General features: G+C 42.4%; 1 long non-coding RNA gene across 1 annotated transcript; it reads left to right on the forward strand.

Moving 5' to 3' along the window:
- Positions 1-12,509: 12,509 nt before the first annotated feature.
- On the forward strand, positions 12,510-26,119 carry LOC116157500 (uncharacterized). Its single transcript, XR_004141613.2, has 3 exons — positions 12,510-12,642; positions 13,224-13,356; positions 25,781-26,119. It is a non-coding gene; the product is annotated as an uncharacterized LOC116157500 (long non-coding RNA).
- The last annotated feature ends 1,219 nt before the right edge of the window (positions 26,120-27,338 follow it).

Raw genomic sequence — 27,338 nt, forward strand, 5'->3', positions numbered from 1 at the left:
ACCGCCCCGCCCCCCAAGGCTCCGACCAATCAGCGCCCGAGAGTCGCCGCCGCGCGCCTCCTTGCCCTGCTCCCCGCCACCCGCGCGGAGGGAGGGGCTGCCGCAGGCCGGGGGCGCCGCCTGAGGCTGCTGGGGTGCTAAAGGAGCCGGTCAGTCCCGGCGCCCGCACCCGCCTCGGCCCGGCTAACCGAGGCCCACTCCCGGTGACCGCGGAAGGGCGCGGCCTGAGGGACGGCCCGGGCTCGCTGGCACCTGCCGAGGCCTCTCGGGCCGGCCGGGGTCTGGGCCCTCGAGGTCAGAGGGTCGGGGAGAATCTGGAACGCGGCTGCGTTCCTTGTCCTGGGGATTGGGGGAGGGGAGGGGTTCTCAACAGGGTTGGTGCTGTCGCCCCCGCGCGGCCGACGGTCGGCGGAGAGCTTGTCCGCCTCTTTTTCGAAGGGGCCGCGCGCGATGAGGGATCTTGGATGGTCCTCCAGCCGCGTCCTCCTTTGGCGTAAAGTCCCCTTCGCTAGTCCCATGGGGTTGCGAGTGATAAAGCTCTCCGGGGTGCCCAGCGCAGGCCCTGGTCCGGAGACAAATGGTGGGTGGATGGATGGATGGATGGGTGGGTGGAAGAATACATTAGAAAAGCCTTATCACACGCTCATTAAGGGCTCTGATAAAGCTTCACTCTTAAATTCGTAATCCAGTACCTAGGCCCCGCCACTGCGCGCCGCCGGGATAGGCCCTGGGTCTCCAGGCAGCTGTCTGCGGTATAAACTGAAGGCGCAAAACTCTTCTAGAATAAACAGACCTCTCACCACTTCCAGTTGCGTTTCTCCCTTGTAACCTCAGGTGAAACACACAAGCTACTGGATTTTAACCTCTTCCATCCCCTGGCCCCCCAGCCACCGCAGAATAGTGCAGACAGTGGTTTAGCAGCCTTCAAAGGTGGTTCCTTAATGTTCCCATTAGATTCGTTTCCTTTTTATTTCAACTTTTATTTAAAATCTGCTCTGGTCACGGCAGATATGAGAGAAACTGCTGCAGAGTTGTTTCACTGTTTATTAGCTTTTCATATTTTCTCAATCTGCTTTTGAAAGGAATAGTTCTTTTAAGACTTCTGTGAAAGTGAAGTCTTACCTGTGGCTAACCTGAATTAAGGAAGAAGACAATTTACTATAGATTCCTTGCTGAAAAGGGGTCATCTTAAAACACGTCAGCACAGATATCTGGGCAAATTAAAATGCCTTAGTAAGGAAATTTAAGGAGCTGTCCATATTTTGAGACAGCGAGGTTTTTGTTTGTTTGTTTGTTTTTTGCTTTAAATAAGCCAGCCAGGCACTGACTGGAGCTTGTAAGGTTGTGGGGGTTTTTTGTTTGTTTGGGGGGGGGGGTTGAGGGAAAGGGGTACATATCAGGTGAAGAGTTTACATATTTTTATACGGTTTTGTAGAGCAGAGTTTATTTCTCCACAGGCACTGAAGAAAGAGGAATTTCTACAGCCTCACTCTATTTTGCCAACCAGCCTCTCCCTTTGTTTTGAACACCACTTTTATGCAAAGGATTCTCAAATCATGCTCCTGAAAAGAATTTCCAATTGCCTACTTTACATCTCCACCTGGATATCCTGCAGGCATCCTAACTCAACATCTGGGAGACCAAACTCCTGGCTGCCTTCCTCAAGACTGCTCATCCTGCTGACTGCCCTATTTCTGTTACCAGCATCATTGACTTCCCAGTTACCTCTGCTACAAACCTCACAATGACCTTTGATTCTTCCTAGTGTCTCCTCTAAACTGACCAACTGCCAAGTCCTGCAGACACTTCTTTCACAGTGTTTATCACACCCATCCCTCCTATCCATTCGCAAAACTGCCATACTTATTTCTTCACTTTCTTATCTCCACTGTCAAAGTGTCTCCTAATTAGTCTTCCCATCTCCAATGCTCCTCTTATTCCAACCATCCTATATTTTGCCTTGCCTCAGGCCAATCTTCCTAATGAATCGTATGCATGTTAGGATTAGGTTCAGCTTCCATCCAACAGAAAAAAAAAAAAAAAAAAAAGGAACAGTGCCTTTTCCCTTGAGAAGACTTCCTAAAGGTTGCACACATATTTCCTTTATATTTCATTAACCAGAATTTAGTCACGTGACCACATCTAGCTGCAAGAGAAGTTAAGAAATCTAATCTTAATTTGCACCGGCGTAAACCCAGTTAAAATTTGGGGCTTCTGTTAACTCAAGAAGCAGGAAAGAATGATATTGGTGAGCAAATCCTTCATATCACTTCTTATTCAAAAGCTCTCAGTGGCTCCCACTGACTTAAGAATATGCTCTTCAACCTGACATTCAAGACCAACCTACCATGATCTGGCCTTGGCTTACTCTCTAGCCTTGTGCCCTCCATGCATGCAACAAAAATGAGACTGTCTGATGCTTCCACATTTTCTTGCCTCTGCCGCCAGTCCCAGTTCAGATACCACTTCTCTCCCAAAGCCCTTCTTAACTCTTAACCCCTTGCTCTAACTCTGCTTGCTGCCAATTGCTTTTTGTCTTGTTCCCCTGTACCTCACAGCTGTGTTAATAGTTAACCCTCAATTGAGAGTAGTGAACTCCCTGCACTGTTGAGTGGGAGAGCAGTGTTTAGGGGTGCCTCATGCCACACTGAATACATCTGTCATTGAACTAGCAAAACCACCCCTTAAGGAGGAGCTAGGCTCTTGGGACTTCTTTCAGAGACTGGCTGCCCTGTAGCAGTTCTGCCTACATATGGGGCCTAACAATGGGGCAAACCAAGAAACAGGTGTCCACTCCTGGCGTCCCCAACAGCTGGTAAAGGGTTTCAATTTCTGCCTTCTTTTTTTCTTTTTTTTAATCTCTCTCCTTTTGTTCATTAAATTTTTTTGTCTTTTCATAATTTTACATGCTTCTTGCTTGTAGAAATTTAGTATCAATAAACCAACATAAATTGATAAATAATATGTATATTATTAATAGAAATATATTTATAAAATAATAAATAAAAGTTATTGATTCCTGTATTTAGACACTGTCCCTCACAACACCCGTAAGTGTTCTCTCTGGATTCTAGATGTGTAAGTACCAAATTACTAAAATACCTTAAAAGTGGTCCAGTCTGACACCACTCACCATCACCACCACCATCATCTGATGCTTGAATCTCTCAATAGGTTGGAGTATGGTTCTCCCAAGTATTTCCTCTCCTCTTCCTCCCATTTGGATGGGAGTGTACTTACTCACCCCTTTGACTCTGAGCTTGACCATGTGACCTACCTGGCCAATGAAATCAGCAGAGGAGTCCAAATGTTTTTGCAGAGTTGCACTTGGACTTCTGCATACCTGTGACCCAGCATGCCCCAGGTAGATGCTTCGCCTTCAGCCTGGCACCAGAACAAAGACACAGGAGTGTGTCTGAATCCAGCCCACAGCCTTGAGCAGGCCCAGCTCCCTCACATCCTAAACAAAATAAATTCTGGTGTTGAAACCCACTGAGTTTTTGAGTCATGCATTATTGTGGCAATAGCCAAGTAATACAAATCCTCTCTTCAACATCTGTTCCAGTTATCTATTACTAAAACAAACCACTCCAAAATAGAGTGGCATAAAATGACAACCATTTTCTTATGATCATATTTGTAGGCTAGAAATTCAGAGAGAACATAGCAGGTGTGTGTGGGGGTGTCTCATCTCTGCTCCATGATGTCTGCAGCCTCAGCAGGGGTGGCCTCATGGCTACCGACTGAGGCCATATGCCTGTGGCCTCAGTTCTGGCTATCTGCTGGGATCCTTGGGTTTTTTTACACATTGCATCTACTGAGGCTGGAATGTCCAATATGACTTGTTCATTCACATTACTGGCACCTGGGCTAGTGTGGCTAGAACAGCTGGGGCAGGCTCTGTATCTCATCCATTGTAAAGAAGAATCAATTTCCCTCATTAAAGCAATGGTGTGGATTTTTTACTTATGCAGTCAAAGAATGGTATTTTTCCTACTTTGTCAAAATAACTGTTTATCACTCCCAATACATTTGAGTGTCAATGAATAATTTGTCTTATACGCACATGCTGGTATCTGCTGGTAAAGATGTTATCTCAGTTCTAACTTCACATGTGATGACAGTTTTGTATTTTCCACATTATTTCACAAGAATTGCTAGTAGCATCACTAGAATCACATCACAAGGCAGGAATTATTTTCTGCCATAAATGGACTGAAAAAAGATAATTATATCCTTCATCACAAGCAAACTTGGGTCCGGAGTGCTTCTTTATCTTTACTGAGAGACACCAGATAGTTTAACAACTATACTAAAAAGATGAAACTTCAGTTTAATTCTTCCCATGCTAGCAAAACCCAGCTTTGTAGAAAATGCAATGTGATTTAAAAAAAAAAAAGATTATTTGCTTTTCAAATAGATCAGATTACTCAGCAAACAGAGTAAGCAAGGTGAAAATCCAAAATAACAAGTAAGTTCTTTTTCTCACATGACAGACAACTTAGCACAAAGTAGCATACAGAATCAGAGTGTGGGTGACTTTATAATCTATAATCCTTACTCTAGGCTCCCCCCATATCATCTCTACCTACCAAAAGGAAAAAAAGTGGGGGAAAGGGCCATAAAGATGTCCCTAGAACCAAAAGGTCAGGTACAGACTCAGATAAACAGTTTGAGTCAACACTAAAAGGGAATTTGGTCCGAGTGGAAGTAAAAAGCAGGGTGAAACAGAAATAAGATGCCTGTTTCTATGGTTGTAGGGAAAAGTTAAGGCTCTGTGAATGGAGATTTTCTTCTGAGAGAGGACTGGTGAAATAGGAGCACTGAAAGAGATGAGTTAAAGATGGGAAGACAAGTTCATTTGGTGTCTGTGTTTTGTGGGCAAGGATTATAAGTGTAGGGGTTTAATTCAATGACACAACCAGAGGTTGCTTACTGTAAGTAAATCACTCTGCAAGGCCCATAGAGTAAAATACAAAAAAAAGGGGGGGGGGTGGAATATGGACTACTTGGGGAGCAGACTGAAATGCATATTCCCAAGCCTCGAGGAGGGCCTAGGAATCTGTATTTCAACAAGCCAATCCTCTCACACATCTCCCCACTCCTATCCCAGATTATTCAATCAAAAGGTATTTACAAGGGCATTGAATGAACAGAGTTTAGAATTAAAAAGAAGTCCAAGATAAAGTCTAGGGCTAGGCCTTCAAAACCTTCCACTCAAGTCCTTCTTACTGGGTATAGTACTAAGATATGAGAAGCAGGTAGCATTAGAGGGGAGGGGCATTGGCTAGGGTAGACAAGAAATGGAAATAAATTAGAATGAGTTATAGTTCTCCCAATAATTTATTATGCCTGGCACAAGAATTCACGGACGTCTGTTTGGGAAACAGCAGTGGACTGTTGAAAAGATAGTTAATCTTTCATGTAGAATTCAGCACTCCCCAACCTTGACTCTCATCAGAGTCATCTAGGAAGAGATTAAAAAGGACTCCAACTCTGGAAATTTTGTTTTTGTAGCTCTAAGAGTAAGACCCAGGCATCTTTTTGTTGCTGTTCTTCCTATTCATAGATTAATGAGATGTAACAACCATATGCAATGGGATCAGGATTAAAAGATACCTATAGCATAATATTGAGACAATTAGGGAAATTTCACGTGAACTGTATGTTGAACTTAATGTTGAGTTTCTGAGGTGTGGCAATGGTGTTCTCGATAATGGCCTCGTTCTTGGGAAAGGATGGAGAATCATTTAGGGATGAAGTGTCAGGTGTTTGCACACCTCTCTTGGGATGGCTTGGTATAGGGGAAACAGGTGTAACTATAGAGAGAGCAATGTCGTAGGGGAGGCAAGAGGTTAATGGCTGGTACAGCTAGGCGAGGAACACATGGATGCTCACTGTTTTGTTCTTGAAACTTTTCAGTAGGATAAAATTTTTTTTCAAAATTACAAAACATTAAATTTTTTACAAGAGAGAATAAACGATGGGAGGGAAAGGCTCCACCTTTGGTTCTGTTGCACAACAGATTAAGCAACCTTAGTAGGAAGGTATGGGTTACAGGAGCTTGGAGCTGAGAGGTCATTGTAGTCTAAGGCTGTGGTTCTCCACTCATTTTCTGCTACGACACACATGACAAATGATGCTTACACACAGCACCCACAGCCACCGGTGGACCTAAGCTGAGATATAATTCCTAGCTACTGACCTGTAACACAACAGATTTTCTTCCTACTTAAGAAAGAATGTTGGATTGCAAATAAGTGATATTATCTTAGGGATAATTTTGAATTCACTCAAATTTATTTTAAAAATGTGTAGGGGGAGGGTGTCAGCTCAAGTGGTAAAGTGTATGCTCAGCATGAACAAGGTCCTGGGTTCAACCCCCAGTACTGCCATTAAACAAATAATTAAATAGATCTAATTACCTAACCCCTCCAAAAAAATTAAAAAAAAAAACTGGAAAAAAAATGTCTGAACTTCCCTACTTTTGTGTGGAAGGGGTTTGGAAATTCAATAAATCACTCTGAAGGGCAAAGAAAATGTAGATTATTTGCTACCTGTAACTGATCTAATCTTTGTCACGGGCAGTCACAGCACTGGGTCATTGTAGGGAGGAGAAAATGGCTTTAACTTAACAGTGAATATAATGGAAGTCTTTTCCAGTTTAAATAGCCTCATGTGGATAACTCAGAGTCTTTTGGTAAATACTTGTATTTCAGACTTCCTTTCTATCAATAAGTGACTCTACAATGGTGTGATTATAGACAATTCTAAGAGTGGTTACAATTTTTTAAAAACACTGAAGAGTGGTGCTTCACTAATAAGAAAAGACGCATGGGCATTATGGTAGGTTACAAGGACAGTCCCATTCTTCACCTCTCCTTGTAATCCGCCCCTCTGTCATGTTACTTCTCGGGGTCCTCCAACTCCGTCTGGGCTCAGCCGTATGAGTTTCTTTAGCCAGTAGATACAGCTGACCCAAGGCAAGCACAGGTTTGAAATAGGCTTATATACTGGGCTTTTCTCTTGAGTCTGTGCCACAGCCATCAGAATGTGCCTGGGCTAGCCTGCTGAAGGATCGGAGATGTGGAGCACAGCTGAGTCCCCAGGCATCACAGTGCAGGTCATCCTAGATCCACCACCAGCTGGTCAACCTCAAATATGTGAGCAAGCCCACTCAAGACCAGCAGAGCTGTCTAGTCAGCTCCCCCATCCACCAAAAACATGAGCAATAAATACTTATTGTTGTGTGCCATGGAGGGTTTGTGGTTCTTTGTCACTGTGTATTCCAAGTCCTCTAAGAAGCATATGCCAACATGGGATAAAATGTACAAGGATTTTATTTGGGAGATACCTACGAGAGAAAAGAGGGAGGGAGAGGAACTAGCAGACTGCCAGAGGGCAATGCAAGTCTGACCCCAAGTGAACGAAAGAAGGAAGGAAGGATGGGTAGAAACATTCTAGACTATCATTCAGCCAAGAAAGGTCAGCAAAGCTTTACTGGGGAGCCTTGAGGCAAAGTCAGCTGTCAGAGGTGTCTCAAGACTTCTGAGAACAGGTTGGCCTTAGCATCCCGTCTGCACTCAGCCATTGGCTGGAGCAACCTGTGGGACACATGGCCTTGGCATAAACTTGGCAGTGGGTTTCAGAGTACACTAATTTGCCAATTAGACTAGTAAGTCTTCAAGGTTTTTTCCTCATGGCTGCCACGGTTACACAGCTTTAGTGGTTAAGAGTTAACTGATAGAGGCACAGAGACTCCACTTACTTGTAGAACAGCTGTTCTTAATGTGGGTGGTCCTGCCTCCTAGGGGGCATTTTGTAAATAAATGTCCAGGGGCATTTCTTGGGTGTCATCATGACTGAGGGGGTACTACTGGCATTTAGTGGGTGTGGGCCAAAGATGCTAGATGTCTTGCGAATCACTGGACCATTCTGCACATCCTGTGTGTTCTTCATCAGTTTTCAATGCTCTCTGTGATATCCACAAGGGGAAAATCTGTTTAAAATGATCTGATCCAAGGACCTGATTCTGTTTTACACAGAAACATCAAATATTTCTTGCCCACCATAAATATGCACTGCATTTCTAAGACTACAACTGTTGTGACATTGAAAAAAAGATTGCTTTGTTTCCGATTTTACTGTACTGGTTACCCATGTTACAAAATCATGCCACCAAGCAGCATGCCCTATGGTGCTTGAATCATCAACACAAAGTCCTGAGACAGGCTATATTTGCAGCTGTGGCCACCGTGAGCAATGTGCAAACATTTAACTATTTCATTCTGTGCCGTGTGTGATTATTCCCAAGTATTTACTCAGAATGAAATACATATCATTTTATTATATTGATTTTCCTGAAATTACATGATAGACAGGCTATATTACTTATGAACTTCATTTTAGGAGAAGGTGCTAGGTCTGACATGGACAAGAACCACTCCTACAGGATGAGGGTCTAAAAAAGGACTATAAAAAAAGAGAACTGTACACTCGTGTTCATAGCAGCACTATTCACAATAGCCAAAAAAGGAGGAAGCAACCTATGTCCACTGACGAATGGATAAACAAAATGTGGTGTGTGTGTCTTCATGTGTGTAAATATATATATAAAATAGAATATTTAAAAGCCTTTAAAAGGAAGGAAATTGACATGTGCTACAACATGGACACGCCTTTTAGACATTTTGCTACATGAAATAAGCCAGACACAAAAGGACAAATATTGTATGATTCCATTTATATGAGAACAGGCAAATGTGGAGAGCCAGAAAAGTAGAAGGGTGGTTGCCAGGGACTGAGGGAAGGGGTAAGTGTGAGTTATTGTTTAGTGAGTATACTGTTTCAGTTTTGCAAGATGGAAAGAGTTCTGGAGATTGGTTGCACAACAATGTGAATGTACCCAACACCATTGAACTGTACACTTAAAAATGGTTAAGATGGTAAATTTTATATTATGTCCATTTTAACACAATAAGAGAGAGAGAGAGAAAGGGAATGTAATTCCAGCCCGGGGTCAGACTCTTGAGTAAAATATTAATGGATACTAGTGAGTAATAGTGTCCATTAATGTTATATTGATATTTAAATACATAGGTTTATATGAATATGTATACGTATCTATTTGATATATTAAAACTGATAAGAAATGATATGACCCTTGGAGAAACTAGTAATTCAGGAAGTAATACCAAGATTTTTTTTTTTTTTTTTTTTATAAAATAGGACTTAAGGTGAAGTTGAATTGGAAGGTTCAGGTGACCTCATGACCTTTGTGCTGGTTACCCACCACTGTCCCCCCCACCCCAGGCCACACTTCTCTCCGTGACGCTGGGGCTGAGCCACATTTCCCGCTTTCCCTCGCCAGCCTTCCCACGGTGCTAAAGGCACTGGTGGGCACTGGGAGAGCGGAAGAGCGGAAAGGAGGGCTGTTTTCCTGCTCCTACCTCTGCCACGCGATGACCAGCAGCCGCGGACAGCCCTATCTCCGGCCGCTGGCTTCTCTCTGCCGTCCCAACGCCAGCCTTGCGCAGCCTCTCGGAGGCACCGCCAGCAGCAGGGCCACACCTTCCTCGTCACGTCATCCGGAGTCCCACCCACCTGCGCCTTCGTGCAGGACCAGGCGCGCACGTGTGGGGAAGGTCTGGGGGTCAGGCCCGCCCCGCCTCCTGCGAAGCTCTGGTTTCTCTTCCCTTCTGCTCCCAAGCCCAGGGGCAGCTGCACCCTCGGTTATTAATCTCCGGTTTATCTCAGCATTCCTTTTTCACTTTTCCCCCCAGCTACGTAACATTTCTGTAATTAACTGCCTGTATTATATCGCTCCCACTGGAAATTCCTAGCAAGATTTCTGTCTTCCTGACTGGATCCTGATTAATGAAATCTTTTTTTTCTTTTTAATTCCAGTCTGAATAGTTCAACTCCACAACCAGAGCTGAGAACACAGATACATAAAAATACTTCACAATAACGCCTTACTCCCACTGGGACCCTCGCTCACAAGCGCCCGCTCTCCACCCTGACGCATCCCGGGGCGGCTCGCTGTGGGAGGAGCTCGCGCTCGGACTTTTCTAGAAGGGGGCGGGGCCACAGCGGAGAGCGGGCAGCCCCTCAGGCCGACGGGGTGGGACCCCACAGCGGAACCGCCAGGGCTGGCTTTCCTCAGGCCACTGGGGCGCTGAGCCTACGGCGACCACGCGGCAGGGGCTCAGGACTGGCTTCGCTGCGTCCTCCACGCGTGGCCTCACTGCAGCGCGAAATGCTCCACCTTGGGCGCCAAGCGAACGGAACTTCTGTGACCGCGTCTCCAGAGGCGGGGAGCCGAGCCTGGGTCTCTCAGCACCGCGGTGCACGCACTTGCGCACGCTGGGTGGCCGGCGCGGCCCTGCGACCCCCTCGTGCTTTGGGCTTCCACTCTAACCCCGGGCAGATGCCAAATCTTTTAAAGAAACATCACATCTACCTGACAATAAAGTGGCCTGGAAGTGATGGAACAATCTGGTATTCATCCCTTAAAGCAGTCAGATTTCAGTCTCTCATACTACTTTCCACTAGTAGTTGACTCTATTATTCTGTTTGGGGCAGAGAAAGTAGAAATGGATTAGAAAATCTTACTGTTGTGAAAAACAAAACTGCTTGCAAAGATCTCTGGGACTCCCATTGGCCAGACTGTGACAACCTAAGCATTGAAAATAAATAAATAAATAAATACATAGTGATACTCAAAAGAAGTAACTAAAACATAGTACCTTCAAAGAAATACAATTATGAGTTTCAGAGAGTGCAGAAAATGACCTTTATTCTAATACTAATACACGCACACCACAGTCAGATTTAGTTAGCACTTAAGTACTCCCAGTAAAATCCAGGAAGTAACAATTCAATTTAGCCCCCAGAATGCTTGCAGCAAGATCATCCTAGAAAAAGACTCTAATCCTGTGTTCCAGGCCCAAACAGTAATTCATATACTCAGTATTCAACCAATTATTTTAATAAATATTTATTGGGTGCCTAGTATGTGCACTATGCCAGGAACCTAGGACACAACAATGAAGGGGGAAAAAAACCCACACATACAATAAAAATCTGTCCTCATGAAGCTTCCATTTTAGCTAAGAGAGATCAGTACTCAGTAAGCGTAATGAAGAAATAGACTACATCATAGGTTAGCGTGTGGGAAATGCTATGGAGAAAAGAAAAAGTAAAAGTAAAAAGGAGGAGGAGACCCTGAGGTGGGTAGTTAGCAGTATTAAATAGGTAGGCCTCATGGTGAAAGCGAGGTTTCAGAAAAACTTGGAGGAGATGAGGTTTACCAAGCAGATATCTGGGGGAAGAATATTTAAGGCATGGAGAACAGCTGGAGCAGAAGTCCTAACTTGGAAATGGACCTGGTGTGTTCAAGGAATAGCAAGGAGGCCAGTGTGGTTGGCATGAAATGAATAAATGGGAGAGTGATGGGAGCTGTGTTCAGAGAGGTGTCAAGAGGACCACACTGAGCAAGGACTTGTAGGTCATTATAAAGGCTTTGGCTTTTGTTGTCAGTGAAATGGAGAGCTGCTGTGGAGTTTGGGGCATGATTTGAATGGTTTAAAATGACTTGCTGTGTTAATAATAAGACTGTAAGGAGGTACTAGATTAGAAGAGGCAAGACCAATTGGGAGGCAGTTGTAAGTATCCAAGTGAGAGATGATGGTGGACTTAGGTCAGGGTGGTGGTACAGGAGGTGGTGAGAAATGGTTCAATTCTGAGTATACTTTGAAGATAGTGACAAAGGTATTTGCTAATGGATTGGATATAGGATGTCTCTGAGGTTTCTAGCCTACTCAATTATACGGATGGCATTGACATCCCCACTGAGGTGGGGAAGCATGAGTGCAGCAGGGTTTTTAGGGGAGAAGATAAGGAATTCATTTGTGGGCCTGTTAGGTTTGAAATGTCTGTCTCCACATCTCAGAGGAGCTGGAATCTGTGTCTGGTGTTCAGGAGAGAGGTGTGGCAGGATAAATATTACTCGGGATGGGCAAAGCTAGGCTGCAGTTACAAACAATTGCAAAATCTCACTAGATCAACACAACAAAAGTTGTTGTCTTATGTGTAGGGCTCTGCATCATGTCATTTTCACTCTGGAATTCAGACTAATACAGGCCCCACCACCTGGACGACTGCTGTGGCAAGAGGGAAAAAAGAGCTTCTGAGTCTCACACCAGTAACAAAACGCTTCTGCCTCGAAGGGGCCCATACCTCCACGCACGTTTCCTGGGCCAAGTCTCATGGCCACAGTTAACTGCAAAGGGAAGATGAAGTGCAGTTCTCCTGTGTTCCCAGAAAGAAAAGAACCAGAAATAATGGGTGAGCAATGTTAATGCCCACTAGAGAGGAGAAATACAATAGGGAGTCATTGGCTCACAGATGGCATTCAAAACCACAGGACTGAATGAGATGACCAGGAAGTGAAAGCAGACAGGGAACATGAGAAGTCCCAGCGCTGAGACCTGGGGACCTCCAACATCCTGAGTCCACAACCTCAGTCAATACAAGCCTAGGATGGCCACTGTGTTCACCTTGGTTATGTGTGTAAATTTGTAACTCCAGGATGAAGTAATGAATCAACAGCATTGATGCTTTAATGTCACGTGTGCTTCAGTAAGTACAAGAGCAAAAGCTTCTAAAACTGTGTGCTGCTTGTGTATGGTCTGTTCTTTATGATGCGTTAAGTGATTAAGATAATTTGATTTATTTATTAAATTTGTAAATCTGTTTTGATTTATTTATTTTTATTTATGAACAAAAATCTGTTTTTATTTATTAGGAAGATTTTACTTTTTAGATTTATAAGTCTGCTGTTCAGTGTTTGAAGTTCTTGACAGAATCAGACCTGTCATATTTGTGACTCTGGTTTGAAATCTTTAAAGGAATTTAATTAATCAGGTTTGTAAATGTTTAGGGAGAAATTGATCTGTCAAATGTCAAAGCTTACTGAGAATAAATCAAAGAAAAAGAAAGTAAGTTTTTTTAATTTCAACACAAAAATTACTAAATTTATAAATTAAAAAATCTGTATGTTGAGCTTAGAGTCTTTAGGAAAAAATTAGGTTATAGGTTTATAAGCTAATACAATATTAATGAAAACATGAGTATCATCTAGTGCACAGTAATATCTTGTGGATGCTGAAAACCTAACTAACCCTCCTCCTCCTTCTGGTTCTCCTCCTGATGGCATGGAGGGGCTCCTAGGTGACTGACATGCTTGAGGGGCCCTGTTTCTCCATCTCCATGTTGTCTCAGGCTAACATCCAGCCCATCCCAGCCCCTCCATAGCTGCCACTGTTCTGATTGGCCCATCCTGCATCATGATGGGTATGTATCTTTTCTGATGGGCTGGGACTGAACAACTTTTCAACATTTTGAATATTGTTAGTTTTTTGGGATTGTGCTTATCTTCCACGCCATTTCCTCTGGTCTCAAAGCCATCACATGCTGAATCCTTTATCCTGATATCCAGGTCTTCTCTAGATAGCCAGCTCTCCTGGTCCCACTGAGTCTGCTCATGGACATTTGGGAGCTTCTGGATCCCCTGCACTTCTGGGGATAAGTGATCCAACAATAAGATCCTTCTGGCCAGGACCCTGTTTTATTCATCTTCCTACTCCTGGCACCTTGCAAGTTGCTGGGAGCATTGTAGACACTACTGTATAGTATAGGGGTTCACTGAGCAGAGGAGCAATATGGTGGATGATTAGTTCAATTGTGTAGTGGTGGCATAGTTATTCTTGAATGGTATAGTAGTATGGCATGGTGGTTTGTTCAACTGTGTAGGAATACAGAGTGAGGGGTCATCCCTCCTGGCCACTTATTAGCTGTATAATAATAAGTAATTGGGCAAGTTACTTAACTTTTCTGTGCCTCATTTTATCCTCTAGAATATGGGGCTAACAACCTCATTGTGTTGCTGAGAACTGAATGAGGTACATACTACAAAATAACTAGCACAGTTCCTGATGCACTGTAAAATGCTTAATACATGTTAACTAAAATAATAGTTACATTACATACTCTTATTATTATTTTGTGTGATCTAGTTCAGTTACTTGAACTAGTTAATGTGTCAGAATAAAGAGGGAGAGGAAAAACAACACTCCAAGTCCCAATTCCATCACATGAAAAAGAATTTGAATACTTGTTCATGATATGTTTGAATAATGCAAGGAGGAATCCAGCAAAGTCTTGCAGTGTAACAGAGGACCAGGTTAGACATTTTCTGGTGAAGATCTAATTCCTTGTGTTCTTTTCTCCTCCCCTCATATTATGGCCTGGCTTTCCTGGACTCTTACTGCCGCTGAGAGTGCTAGGGAGTGAGGCAGTTGCAGAGGAGAGAGGGTTGAAAAGTCCAAGCTACACCATGAAAGGGGACAGGAAAAGGACTGGGCACTTGGCCCTGCTTGGCAGCTGACCTTGGCCCTTGGCAAGCCTCCTCCGTGGGTTTGGCATGTCATAGAAGTAGGCAGGTCATCCTGACTGCTTTCCACCTTGCACCCTCCTCCCGTGCTCAGAGCCAGTGTGAAGGTCATACATTTCTCTTGTGAATCATTTCAGTGTTTAGGCTGCCCAAGTCCAAGCTAACTGGGGACACTGACTGCTATGAACTGGAATCTCATCCCTGTCTTGCTGTGAAAGGCAGCAGCATTCCATTGAGCAGGATGTGAGGGATGATTAAGTCTGCACAGCAGCCAAGGTTAACAGCAACAGCGATAAGTCATACTGATAACACATGCCTTTAATATGATGGGATGAGGATGGCGCTTAACTTTTATGGTTTTCCTCTTAAAAACTCACAACCCCTGTCTCATCATGAGAAGAACATCAGACAAATCCCACTAAAGGAGCATCCTACAAGATACCTGACCAGTAATCCTCAAAACTGCCAGCATTACCCAAAACAAGGAAATTCTGAGAAGCTGTCACAGCTGAGAAGAGCCTAAAGAGACGTGATGACTAAGTGTAGTGCAGTTTCCTGGATGGGATCCTGAACAGAAAAGGACATTAGGTAAAAAGTAAGGAATTCGGAATACAGTGTCAGTATTGGGTCATTAATTGTGACAAATGTACCATACTAAAGAAAGATGTTAAAAACAGGGGAAAGTGGGTGTGGGTAAATGGAAACTCTCTGTATTACCGTCATGATTTTTCTGTCAATCCGAGACTATTCTAAAATAAAAGGCTTATTTTAAAAACTCTGCATAGGAGAGCTCTGCAGTGCAACACCTTAGCCTGTGAACCAGGGGGAAGGGGTGCTGCCACTCTGAACACCTGCTGTGTGCAGGGTTAGGGATGGGAGAGACTGAGGTAGAGACACCAGGCATGGCTTGCTCTGGCAGAGTTTACAGTCTAGCAGGAAGGACTTTGTGTACTTCGACTTGATGCATTTACACACTGTTGGAATTTCTCTCAACGGACATGACCTACTTTCATAATCTGATTTTTTTTATGAATAAAAAAGTACAACAGAAAGCTGAATAGAAGTAAGAATTAGTAGGCTCTCCTTATGAATGTTAACCTGGAATTCCTGGGCCATGCCAACTCTGATTCTTGGACTCTGATTTTTAAACTTTTGTTTGGTGAGACTAGAGATCTATCCTAGGATGGTGATCCCCAAACTTAATTAACCTTGACCATGGAGTACTTTATAATGATAGTGTATTGACAGAACGCCAGCAGGCTTGTATCGACTACAGTGCAAGCTGGTTTGAAAGAAGGCAGGGTCTCACAGATGAATTCCCTTAAGGAAAAAAATTAAAGCAAAACATCTTTTTATTTAACATGTTTTGTAAAGCTTTAAAAATAGTTTTTATATATCTTCTTCTTTTGTATATTTGTATTTACAATTTTAATATATTTTGTGTCTTTTTTAAAGTCACCTCTCTCTCTATTGTGACTGAGAGCTACATCAGACACAGCCCCCCGTCTACTCTTCCAGTGCATTGTGCAGTGAGAAGTCCCACTTGCCCAGATGCTAAAGCAAATGGGCAAAGGATATGAGCTATCTGCTATGTGATATCTGTCCTCTTAAGTTAGGCTACTCCATATAGTGTTCATTGTTTCATCTTAGGCAACACATATTTAGATTTTTTTTTTCTTTCAGAAAGTTAAAAATCAGATTACTTATCTTCGCTTTAAAGTATTCTAAATTTGTGTCAGTCCAGATACCATTTAGAACCCCAAGAACTTCTTTTCATTTAAAGCTTTCTTATTTTAGCCATAGATCTAGAGAGAACATTTTAGTGTTGTATGATTGTTTACTATTGAATAAATATTGCTTAATATCATGAATGTATGCTAAAATTATGTGACTAGGTATGTGACATGTATGGTAATCAGTCAAAAGATGTACACGGGTGTGCAATAGGATTGCATTTGCCTGCATGTAACAGAAATCTGACAACAATGGTTTAACTAGTTTTTCCCCCCTATAACAAGGAATTTGGAGGTAAGCAGACCAGACCTGATGACTCTATGATGTCATCAAGATCCCCAAATTTGTCTGGCTTCTTAGGTCACTGTCCTAGCATGTGACTTTTGTCCTCTTGGTCACAAGTTGGCTGCTGCAGCTCCAGACGTCTAGTCAGAAGAAAAGACAACAAGGACAAAAGATAAAATGTGCAAAGCATCCGAGTCTTTCCTTTTCACCAGGGAGTCCATTTAGCAGACTTACATCTCATGGCCACTACTAGTTGTGAAGGAGATGGTAAAAGTCAAGTTTTGTGCCTGGGCCTTGGGCACCCTGAACAAAGCCAGGTTTCTACTGGTAAGGAAGGCAAGGCAAGTGGATGTTGTGTAAGCAATTTCAGGGTCGGCCACCAGGAGATTAAAAGTCAGTTGGTAAATGCTTCCCCTGCATCAAAGCACAGAGCAAATGTCCTCTAGGAACTGCTCCAGCTGTTTCTGCTAAAGGCAGCTTACTACATAATTAAAATGATATTTATTTAGTTGATTTTTTACATATGTTTTTCTAGAATAAATTTTTGTGGAAAAAATAGCATCAGCATCAAGTATTTTCATGGGACACATTAAATTTCTTCAGAGCACAGTTTAGAGATTTCTGGGCTTAAGTCATAGAAATAACTTATTCCAAACGATATATATTTTACATTAAGAAAACCCAAAACCTCAAGATTTTTTAAAAGCGTCTCCTCTCTTGATTAAAAAAAATTCTTAATTTAACTAAGATTTTAAAAGCTGTTGTAAGTATCTCTGCACCAAACTTACTGTTTCCTACTAAGACTACAAATTTTCATTTCCAAATTCCAAACGGATAAACAGTAACACATTGTACACTTCCTGGATAACTCTTCTAGAAACAATATTGTACACTTGTTAATCTGAATCCTTCTAGTATCTGCTTCCTTGTTTTGGCACCTCTTCCTGCCACTGTCACAAAGTCTTCTTTTACTCTTTCTACTGACACTGGTTCACTTCCTAAGTGAAATTAATCCTTCTTTCATGCACTCAATTCTGAATGACTTCATTTTTAAGTGTAAAAATAATACCTGTTATGAAAAAAATACAAGCTCATTGTAAAAAAAAAATCACAAATATTTACAGCTTAGCTGGCAAAAGTTCCCTCTCACAGATAGCTGTTAACATTATTTACATTCTTGCAGAGTTTTTGAATGCATATATACTTTTAACATGTAAAAATGTACATACAGAAGATATTGTTGACTGTCTACACAACATCCACTCTTGTTCTTCTCTAAACAACTCCATTTTGTTGAAGAAATTCAAGCTCTTATTCAAGCCTTTCAATCAAGAAAGGGCATATGATGCAATTCTGGCCAATGAGACTTGAGAAGAAGTTGGCTGGGGGTTTCTGGGAAAGACTCCTCACATTACCAGGCAGAGGGAACTCCTTCTTCCGGTGGATGTAGCTTAACCTGAGTTGGATGTCCAGAACCACGGCCACTGTGTCCATGAGGGACTGAGCCAGAGGATCAAGGACTTCTCATAAGGGCATGATGGCAAATGTCCTCATGGTTTAAGTCATATAAGCCAGGGGTTTCTGTGTTTTGCAGCTGAAGACATCATAATTGACAAACTAGATATTTTTGTTATTATTATAGAAATGGAATCTCTTTATCAAGGTTGATCATCTTGTCTTCATTTGCACAGGGCTTTCCAGGTCTTCAAAGTTAAAGTCCTACATCCCAGGAACCACTTCAGGCCCTAGAAAACCTGGACCACTGGTCACCCTACATTATAAATACTTCTGCAACTTTTTTTTCCCACTTAGTATATCCTGCATATATTTCCATGTCAATATATAAACAGCTACGTTATTGATTTGGGGGTGATTTAGAATTCCTCTGAATGGGTCATTTCACTAAAATACTTCTAAATTACTCTTTCCCATTCTTTTGTCAGTAATATTGTTCCCTATTAGTTTTTAAAGAAGAGTCATATAACCACCCAGTTCTCAACTCTTTTTTTCTTTGCTTCTAAGATTTTACAATAAAAGTGATCTGCGAGTAGGCAACAGAATCCATAAAGCAAACAAAAAACAGCCAAGGCACTGTGTCATGTTTTAACTTGCTGCTTATGCCTCAGTCCCCCTAAATGGAATTGTCCTGTGCCTGCCTTTTTCATTCCACTTATTACTTTCTCTTCCATTTGTTCCCTCCTCATGGACTCCCAAGTTTGAAAGAATTTGCTGATGTCACCATGAACGTTCTCCAGTCTTGCATTTTGCTCCAGATAAATGCTTCTAGTCTTTCAAACTTGAAATAAATTGGATGGAATCTAGGTTTTACCTAATTTTGAAGCATAAGGTGGCAGAACAAACCAAATTTCTGGGTAATGATTCGATCAAGAATGTTTTTGTGTCAAGAACATTTCTGGGTCAGAAAATTTTCAAGACTACCCTTGAAAGACATTTTTCTTTTGGAAGGTTGGATGATGTTAGGATCATTTTCACCATAAGAAATAGGAAACCCATTGAAAATTGGCTTTCAAATAGGATCTTGATTATTCTCTCATGTTATCAAGAAGTCTGGAGGTAGGGGTAGTCCTGAGCTTAGTTCAGAAGTTTGGTGACACCGTCAAGGGCCCAGGATCTCTCCGTCTTTTGCTCTGCCATGCTCAGTGATTGGCTCTTATTTTCAAGCTTGCCTTCTCATGGTTACAAGATGACTGCAGCATCACATACTTACAGAATAGCATCCCAAGACAGAAAAAGGAAATGTCCCTATCGTCTGTTCCTTTTTGAAAGTTAAAAAAACCTTTCCCAAAATACTCTTGCAGACTGCCCTCATGACTTATTAGCCCCCATCACATCCATGTGTTTGTCTAAACAATCACTTAGAAACCCAGGACTGAGTCAGCTATAATAAGCTCAAACCAACTGAGAACCATTCCCAGCCACTGGAAGAAGGGTGAACAAAATCAAGTGGTGGGGCGGAAACTGCCTTGTGAGGGTGGAGATGGGCTTTAGGGTGGGCACCAATAGTGTCTGCCAAAGATAGAACAGCTTCTCAAACTGTATTGGGTTATATATAGCGAACTGGGGACTCCCTCAAGTGGTGTATTAGTTATATTATGGTTTATGGTTTTGGTTTGAATGGGATTATTGGGAGATTCTTCTTTAAAAAAATTATTTTGGCATGGTTATTAATTCTTGAAAAAAAAACCTCACTATTTGGTAGCAGTATCTCTCAAAGCCTCAGTTTCCTTATCTATAAAATGGGCTGAATAAACCTACCCTCTAGAGGTGTTAGAAGGACTGGAAATGATGCATGAAAGCACCTAGAAAAACTCCTGGCACTTAGTGAGCCTTGTGTAAATATTTGTTATTCTCATTTTTGATACAATTCCAAAATAAATTATCTGGTTTCCAAACCAGATCAAACTAGCAAATTAGAAAGTGTGCAGTGGCTTATAGGCATCTTGTTGTTTTCAAGTGCATTCCAAGAGATGGTGGGCAAATGTGCCTCATGGAAATCAGATCTATTTCAGATGCCACAAAGAATGAGGGCCACTGGAGTATGATGTGAGTTTCATCATTGTTCCCCTCCACTTGGCCATCACTGTATTTTCTAGTTTAAAAGAAAAAAGATTCACATTTAAGATGTTTATCATAAAATAAGAAGACTGCAGTCAGCTGAATAATTGCTCCCAAATATGTCTGAATTCAAATCCCCAGAACCGGTGAATATATTACATGACAAAGGGGAATTGTAGCAGATGGAATTAGGTTGCTAATCAGATCACCTTAAAATAGGGAGATTAGCCTAGATTGTCCAGGTGGACCCAATGTAATCACAAGGGTCCTTTCATGTGGAATAGGGAGGCAGAAGACAGTGTCAGAGTGATGTCCTGTGCACAGGACTGGACTGGTCATTGCTAGCTTTGAAGCTGGACAGGTGTCACAAGGCAAGAAATGCAGGCACTTCTAGAAACTGCAGATTCTCTCCTTAAGCTTCCAGAAGGAAATGTGGCCCTGCCAGCACCTTGGTTTTAGCCCGCTGAGACCCATTTTGGACTTTGGACCTCTGGAACTGTAGGATAACGTATTTGTGTTCTTTTAAGCTACTACATTTGTGGTAATTTGTCACAGCAGCAACTGGAAACTAATACAGGGAAAGACTGTCATTGCAACCCAGGCAAAAAAGATGTTTGGGAGCCTCAGATACCCTTCCATGTCAAAACTTGACAAAAAGGCAAACAGTAAACAGCTAACAAACGTCACACAGCCGCAATCATGGGGATGGAGGTAGGGAACAAATCTCACTTCTACATCAGGATCAAGGAGTCTGTCGTGATCCTGAAAATGCATCTTCAATGAATAGGAATAAAACAAGATGTCACCATTTTATTGAAATATGAGGATAGGATGGAGTGAGAGCCAGAGTATTGGTTAGGTTAGGAAATAATAACTGGTGGGTGGCAGCAAAAGAAGCACCAGTAAAATGGTAAGAAGCACAAGCAAAGGAAAAGGGTGTCTGAACCAGCAGTCCTCTGGCCACTTCATGTATGGGGAAACAGCTTAATAATCTCACCTCCTATACTGACAGCACAGACGTTCTAGGTGACAATGCATCCACACCAGCGAGAAAGTGAATAGGCGTCTTACGGTGTGTTTAAATGGCAAGAAAATAAGCAAGACATTTTAGGGGCAAAAAACTCATCCAAATGATTGAATTTTCTTTTTAAGCTTCAGGGCTTTGCGAGGAGTAAACTCGACTATCCAAATTACATCTCACATCACATCCCCTCCCCAAATGAGAGGCAAATGAGGCATGGTGGGGTTGCGGTGGGCTTCGGGGTTCAGCCCACCAGTGAGTTCAGTCTAGTTTGGGGTTCAAGGCTTAGCAAGCTCTTGCTTCAGCCCCAGTGCTCTGCGGCTGTCTGTTCCAGATGCTTGTGTGGCTTCCTGGCCCACGTAGAAGCAGCTTGCACTGGGGTAGGGGGCTTTGTGCAGGAACGGAGAGAAATCTTTGTATTTTGTTCCTTTTCATATAAAGTGTCATCATTAATAATATCAGCCTCTCTGATGAGGGGATGTGAGTCCAAGTGGAGTATTATGGTGACCAGGCCTTACTTATATTTCCTTACTTAGCAGCAGCAAAATGCTGATGGCATTTTTAGCCAATAATTTTCTGAATTCCATTATTGATATTTGGTTCTTAGTCCCCCTGAGGAATCTCAACTGAACCATTTCTTAAATATTTTTCAACTATTATCCGATTATTATCCATAATAATTTAAGAAGATTTGACTAAAGGTCCATCTTAACCTATTTCTCTTTGTTATTTAGTTATTTTACCACATTTGCTATTTCATGTGTCCCTAAAACAGCAAACCCTTAACCATTTTTCCAACATGGCCCATATATCAAAATTATTAATAATAATGACCAGCTTTCATCAGGTCCTTACAATGTACAAGGAATCAAGTTTTTTATTTTTAAGAGAGTTTTGAACCCCTGAGTGTGATTCAACCACAATAAACATTTTGCCATTTAACTTTTGTCTCTCTCCTTTCCCCTCCTGCACCCCCTTCCCCCTTTTCTTGGTGGGGGTGAGTAGGTAGTTAGGTCTATTTATTTATTTTTAAATTGAGGTACTGGGGATTGAACCCAGGACCTCAAGCATGCTAAAGCACACACTCTACCACTGTGCTATACCCTCCTTGCTGGAATCAAGTTTTATATGCCCTAATTTTCTCAACAATCCCATGTGACAGACACCTTTATAATCATCATGTTACAGGTGGGAAAACTGAGTCTTAGAGAGATTAATTAACTTGTTCAAATCACAGCAAACTGCAGCCCATGTGCCAAATCTTGTCCTCACCAGTGGAGGCTGCTGGAGCCAATGAGCACAGCATCCGTCCCTGCTCCTGCTCCCCCTCTACTCCCAGAGTCTGCCCCTCTGGCTGGTGGCCACACTTTGCTACCCAGGGGCCCTCTGATCACCACCTATATACTGGGGACTCTATTGTTGGTAATTACTGGGCAAGAAGCAGTAGAATTTCAGTTCAGGAGTCAGTGACTCGGCAAGTCGCCTCATCTCCAGCGAGGTGCCCCAGGTGACAAAGCCAGGCTCCGGGAGAGGCAGGGATCTGCGGCAGAGTGAAACTGACAAGGCAGCAGCTGCACACTCCTCCTCCTGGGCCAGCAGCTCTTCTTCCCAAGAATGTCTTTGTTGAATGAACAGGCAAAGGGCATAAAACTGCTCACCACTGAGATGGCTCACCCCAGGCAAACCAAAAGGGCTGGACAGGAATTTGCTCTCTTGTTATATCAGTACCTGCACAATATACTCAATTTTGCCTCTTAGCCCCAAAGCTTAAATATTTATTAACAAGCCCTTTATTAAAAAAAAAAAGTTTGCCTATCCCTGTTTTAAACCATACCAAGGAAGTTCTGCCATTTCAACCTATTTTGTGTAGGCAACAGTTTAGTCCATATTTCAGTCAGCCAATGAAGCAAATTGTTAATGCTATTCCCAGCCCCTCGAGCTAATACTGAATTTGGAATCTCTATATATTGAGCCCATATCAATAAACTCAACCCGATTCCACTATATACTCCTTCCACTCTGATCCCACACCCTTAAGATCCATTGCCACACATTTCCCCTAGATTTCTGTCAGTATAAATTGGCAAAATCATGCAGTTCTGTTGTTGTGTATCATACATCCTCATAGATCATAATTTGTGCCTCACTTTCTGGGGCTTTGGGGGACTACAGTGTAGTTATCAGTATAGGAAGGAAAGGTGGAGGATAGGTTTTTGGGAGGATTATTGCAGGATCTTCAGGCAACAGGGGGTTAACCTTTCAGATGGTGGAAAAACTGCTACTAGGGCAAAGAAGGCTCTGCAGAATCTTGGGGTTCAAGATCCCCGGGTTCACTGGAATGTGCTCATATATCCCCCATCCCAGTTCTCAGGGCCCCATTCCATCCCAGTCAATGCCTCACTTTAACGAAAGAGGAACTACATTGTTGGGAATTCAATTGGTGTTGTAACTGAGCCACCCATGGGATTAGATTTTGGATTTAGTTTCTTGGCCACAGGAGATCAGGACTTCTGTAGGGCCAGTCATTGGAGCTTCCAGGTCCTTTATGTAGACCTTGAGCTGGGAATTTGTAGTCCTAAGCTCATCATGTTCTTTCACTATGTTTTCCAACCCAGTTAGAAGCATTATACTCCTTATTTTATTAAAATAATCTATGGCATCAAATATATCACCCAGAGCCTTGCTGTCTATAGATACTTGATTGCAGGTATCTAAAGAAAATAATTTGACTTAACAGTCTGGCCACTGCCGTCTATGGGGTATCAGTGTCCAGGATGACTGAGGGTCATCCTGGCAAGGCTGACCCAAGAAGGCCTTCTCCGTGTTTACCCTTCTTCCCCAGAACACCTTGAGTTTCTGCCCTAGCCTTTGACAAAGTAGTTGAGTAAATTCTACCAAATATTGGGTACTGGGAACATCATTCTGCCTGGGAACATTTTTTTAAACATTTTTTATTGAGTTGTAGTCATTTTACAATGTTGTGTCAAATTCCAGTGTAGAGCACAATTTTTCAGTTATTCATGGACATACATACATTCATTGTCACATTTTTTTTTTTTTTGCTGTGGGCTACCACAAGATTTTGAATGTATTTCCCTGTGCTATACAGTATAATCTTGTTTATCTATTCTACATATGCCTGTTAGCACCTACAAATTTTGAACTCCCAGTCTATCCCTTCCCACCCCACTCCACCTTGGAAACCACAAGTTTGTATTCTATGTCTATGAGTCTATTTCTGTTTTGATCTCATATGGTATTTTTCTTTCTCTTTCTGGCTTCCTTCATGTAAAATGACATTCTCCAGGGACATCCATGTTGCTGCAAATGGCGCTATGTTGTTGTTTTTATGGCTGAATAGTATTCCCTTGTATAAATATACCACATCTTCTTCATCCAGTCATCTGTTGATGGACATTTAGGCTGTTTCCATGTCTTGGCTATTGTAAATAGTGCTATGAACATTGGGGTGCAGGTGTCTTTCTGAAGCAGGGTTCCTTCTGGATATATGCCCAGGAGTGGGATTCCTGGGTCACATGGTAAGTCTATTCCTAGCCTTTTGAGGAGTCTCTATATTGTTTTCCACAGTGGCTGCACCAAACTGCATTCACACCAGCAGTGTAGGAGGGTTCTGCCTGGGATCATTTTTGAAAACCCAAAGTGTTACAGGTGGTCCTGGAATAATCCTCTGTGTCTTATTAACTTCTAAGGGTCCATTCTTGGGAGAGACATCTGTGTCTGGAGTGACCAAAGAAACCTCAGCTTTATCTAGGCATCAAGGACCTCTTTGAATGACTCTGAGCAGAATGTAAAAGTGAGGAGAGAGTTATATGAACTTTGATTTCATTTAAGGATTTTGGACTTTAATTCACAAGGGCACAATGATTTGATTTTAGACTCTAATTCCATTAGAATTTAACTTAATTTTAGACTTAGGTTCATTGGACTGAATTAAATGAATTAATTTAAAAATTAAAAGGGAATTATTTTTACCCAGGAAATGAATAATGCCAGGAAGGTTTAATTCAAATTTGGGCTCTCTCTATTTTTTGGCATTTAATTATTGCAGCATCTTTTTATGATTATTTAATTTCATTGCAGAAACTGATAGACAGTATTAGACAGCGTGGCTGGACCTAATTTTAGATGGGAAATAGAATAGATGGGGAATCGAACTTTGGTGGGTCAAAGTTTTCAGGCTGTGGATACAACTTGACTTTGGAGCACATGGCAGATCATATTTTATAAAAATGACCCCACGGCAAAGTAAGCCAAACACAAAAGGACAAATATTGTATGATTCCACTTATATGAGCTACCCAAAATAGTTAAATTTATATGGACACTGAGTAGAAGAGAGGTTACCAGGGGCTGGGAGGAGGAGAGTATGGGGAGTTATTGTTTAATGGGTGCAGTTTCAATTTGGGAAAGATGAAGAAGTTCTGAATATGGATGGTAGTGATGGTTCCACAACGATGTGAATGTACTTAATGCCGCTAATTGTACTCTTAAAAGTGATCCAAAAGCTAAATTTTACGTTATGTCTATTTTACCACAATTAAACAAAAGGAAAGAAAATCATCCTATAGCACTATTTCTAGTCCCATGTGCTTTTTCAGAACCTTGTCACTCTCCCATTAAGAGGAGGAGTCTACACGTCCGCTCCTTGAACTTTTTTGTGTTCTGTCTTATGACTGCTCTTTTGACAGCCTTGGCTTGCAGAGGACAGCAGAAGTGATGCTGTGTGACTTCCAAGACTCGGCCATAAGAGGGTACAGCCTCTGCCTGGTTTCTGTTTATTTCGACACGCAGCTGCATGGCCCTGAGCGGGGCAGAAGCCACCTGCGGGAGAGACCATGTGGGGAGGACATGCAGAGACAGAGAGAGGTGCCCAAGGAGCCCCAGCTGTGTCTTCCCAGTGCAGATGCCAGACGTGGGAGTGAGGAAGCCTTTGAGATGCCTCTGGCCCCAGCTGCTGTCTGAGCGACGTCTGTGTGAGGGACCCCCAGGGAGCGCTGCCTGCTGAGCCTCGTCAGCTCAGAACCGTGGGAGAGAATAGTAATAGATTGTTGGTTTTTGACACTCAATTTGGAGTGCTTTATTATGGAGCAACAGATAACTAGAACATGGTTGACTTGAAGTATTCACCTGATCCGTTCCAGAGACTTTGGGGGTAAAACGTACACTGCCTGTCAGCAGTCCTGGAAGGATGCTCAGCATCGGAGGTGGAGCAAGGCCATCTAGCTAGTTTGCCATTTCTTCTTTCCTGCAGGAGGTTGTCACATCCCTAGTTGATGGCAGACTTGATCAAGAAACCCAAGGCATTGGGAGAAGAAACAGCTGGATACTGTTACGGAAGCCCCTATTCCCCACTCATATTTCCTATGAAAGCATCTCCCTAGAGGCACACTCCCAGCCTTTCTACCTCCCTCAGCCTCCTTTTCACAAGTGACATCTGGGGAGGCTGGCACCACCCCTTCCCCTTTTGGGCGAGGCCTATGTTCTGCTCCACATGTCTGCTGTGCAGTATAAAGCATTCACCCAACTGGGCCCCAGACTGGGGAATACGTCTAATTTAGAGGTTAAGCCTTCGTAAACCCACTGGCCACAGACCGTAGCCATGTTATCTTAATGGCTTTATAGAGTGATTATTTTCATTTCCATCTACCAGACTCCTATGTCAGCATCTTAAATAGTTCAAAACTTGGTGGGGTGGGGAGGGATATTATTTCTTTGATTTCCTAAAACCCCAATAATCCTTATCTGGGTCAAAGTTTTCTCCTCCATCCTGTAAGGCCCATTCCAGACGTCACCCCTAGGACCTCTCCCCTGAAAGCAGACATAAGCTGACCTTGCTCTGGCCTCTCACTGTTCTTCCTTGTCTTTCGGTCACTTGTCAAATTCAGCTTTAGAGTTAACGGTGTACTTATTATACTTCACGACAGAGCATAGGTTGTTCTCCACATTAATGGCTAGGTTTTAGAACAACTTAAACTCTTTTTATATTCTAACCAACAATCCCAAACTGAGAGTTACATGCCAAATTCAGAACTGTGTGCATCAGCTGATAAAAAAAAAATATCTCCAGCTGCCACTCAGCAAAGCTGTTTCCCAGCCAACAGCTCCATTCTGCTGTTTCACCGTTTTTGTCAGCATGGCAGTTTGGGGACAATTATTTAAATATTTTATTATATTTGCAATGCTTATTTTATAACACAAATATAAAGTGGAAAAATGAAAATGTTCATCCTGCTGATAAATAATGAA

The sequence above is a fragment of the Camelus dromedarius genome, chromosome 15 (genome assembly GCF_036321535.1).
Source record: "Camelus dromedarius isolate mCamDro1 chromosome 15, mCamDro1.pat, whole genome shotgun sequence".
Taxonomy (NCBI): Eukaryota; Metazoa; Chordata; class Mammalia; order Artiodactyla; family Camelidae; genus Camelus; species Camelus dromedarius.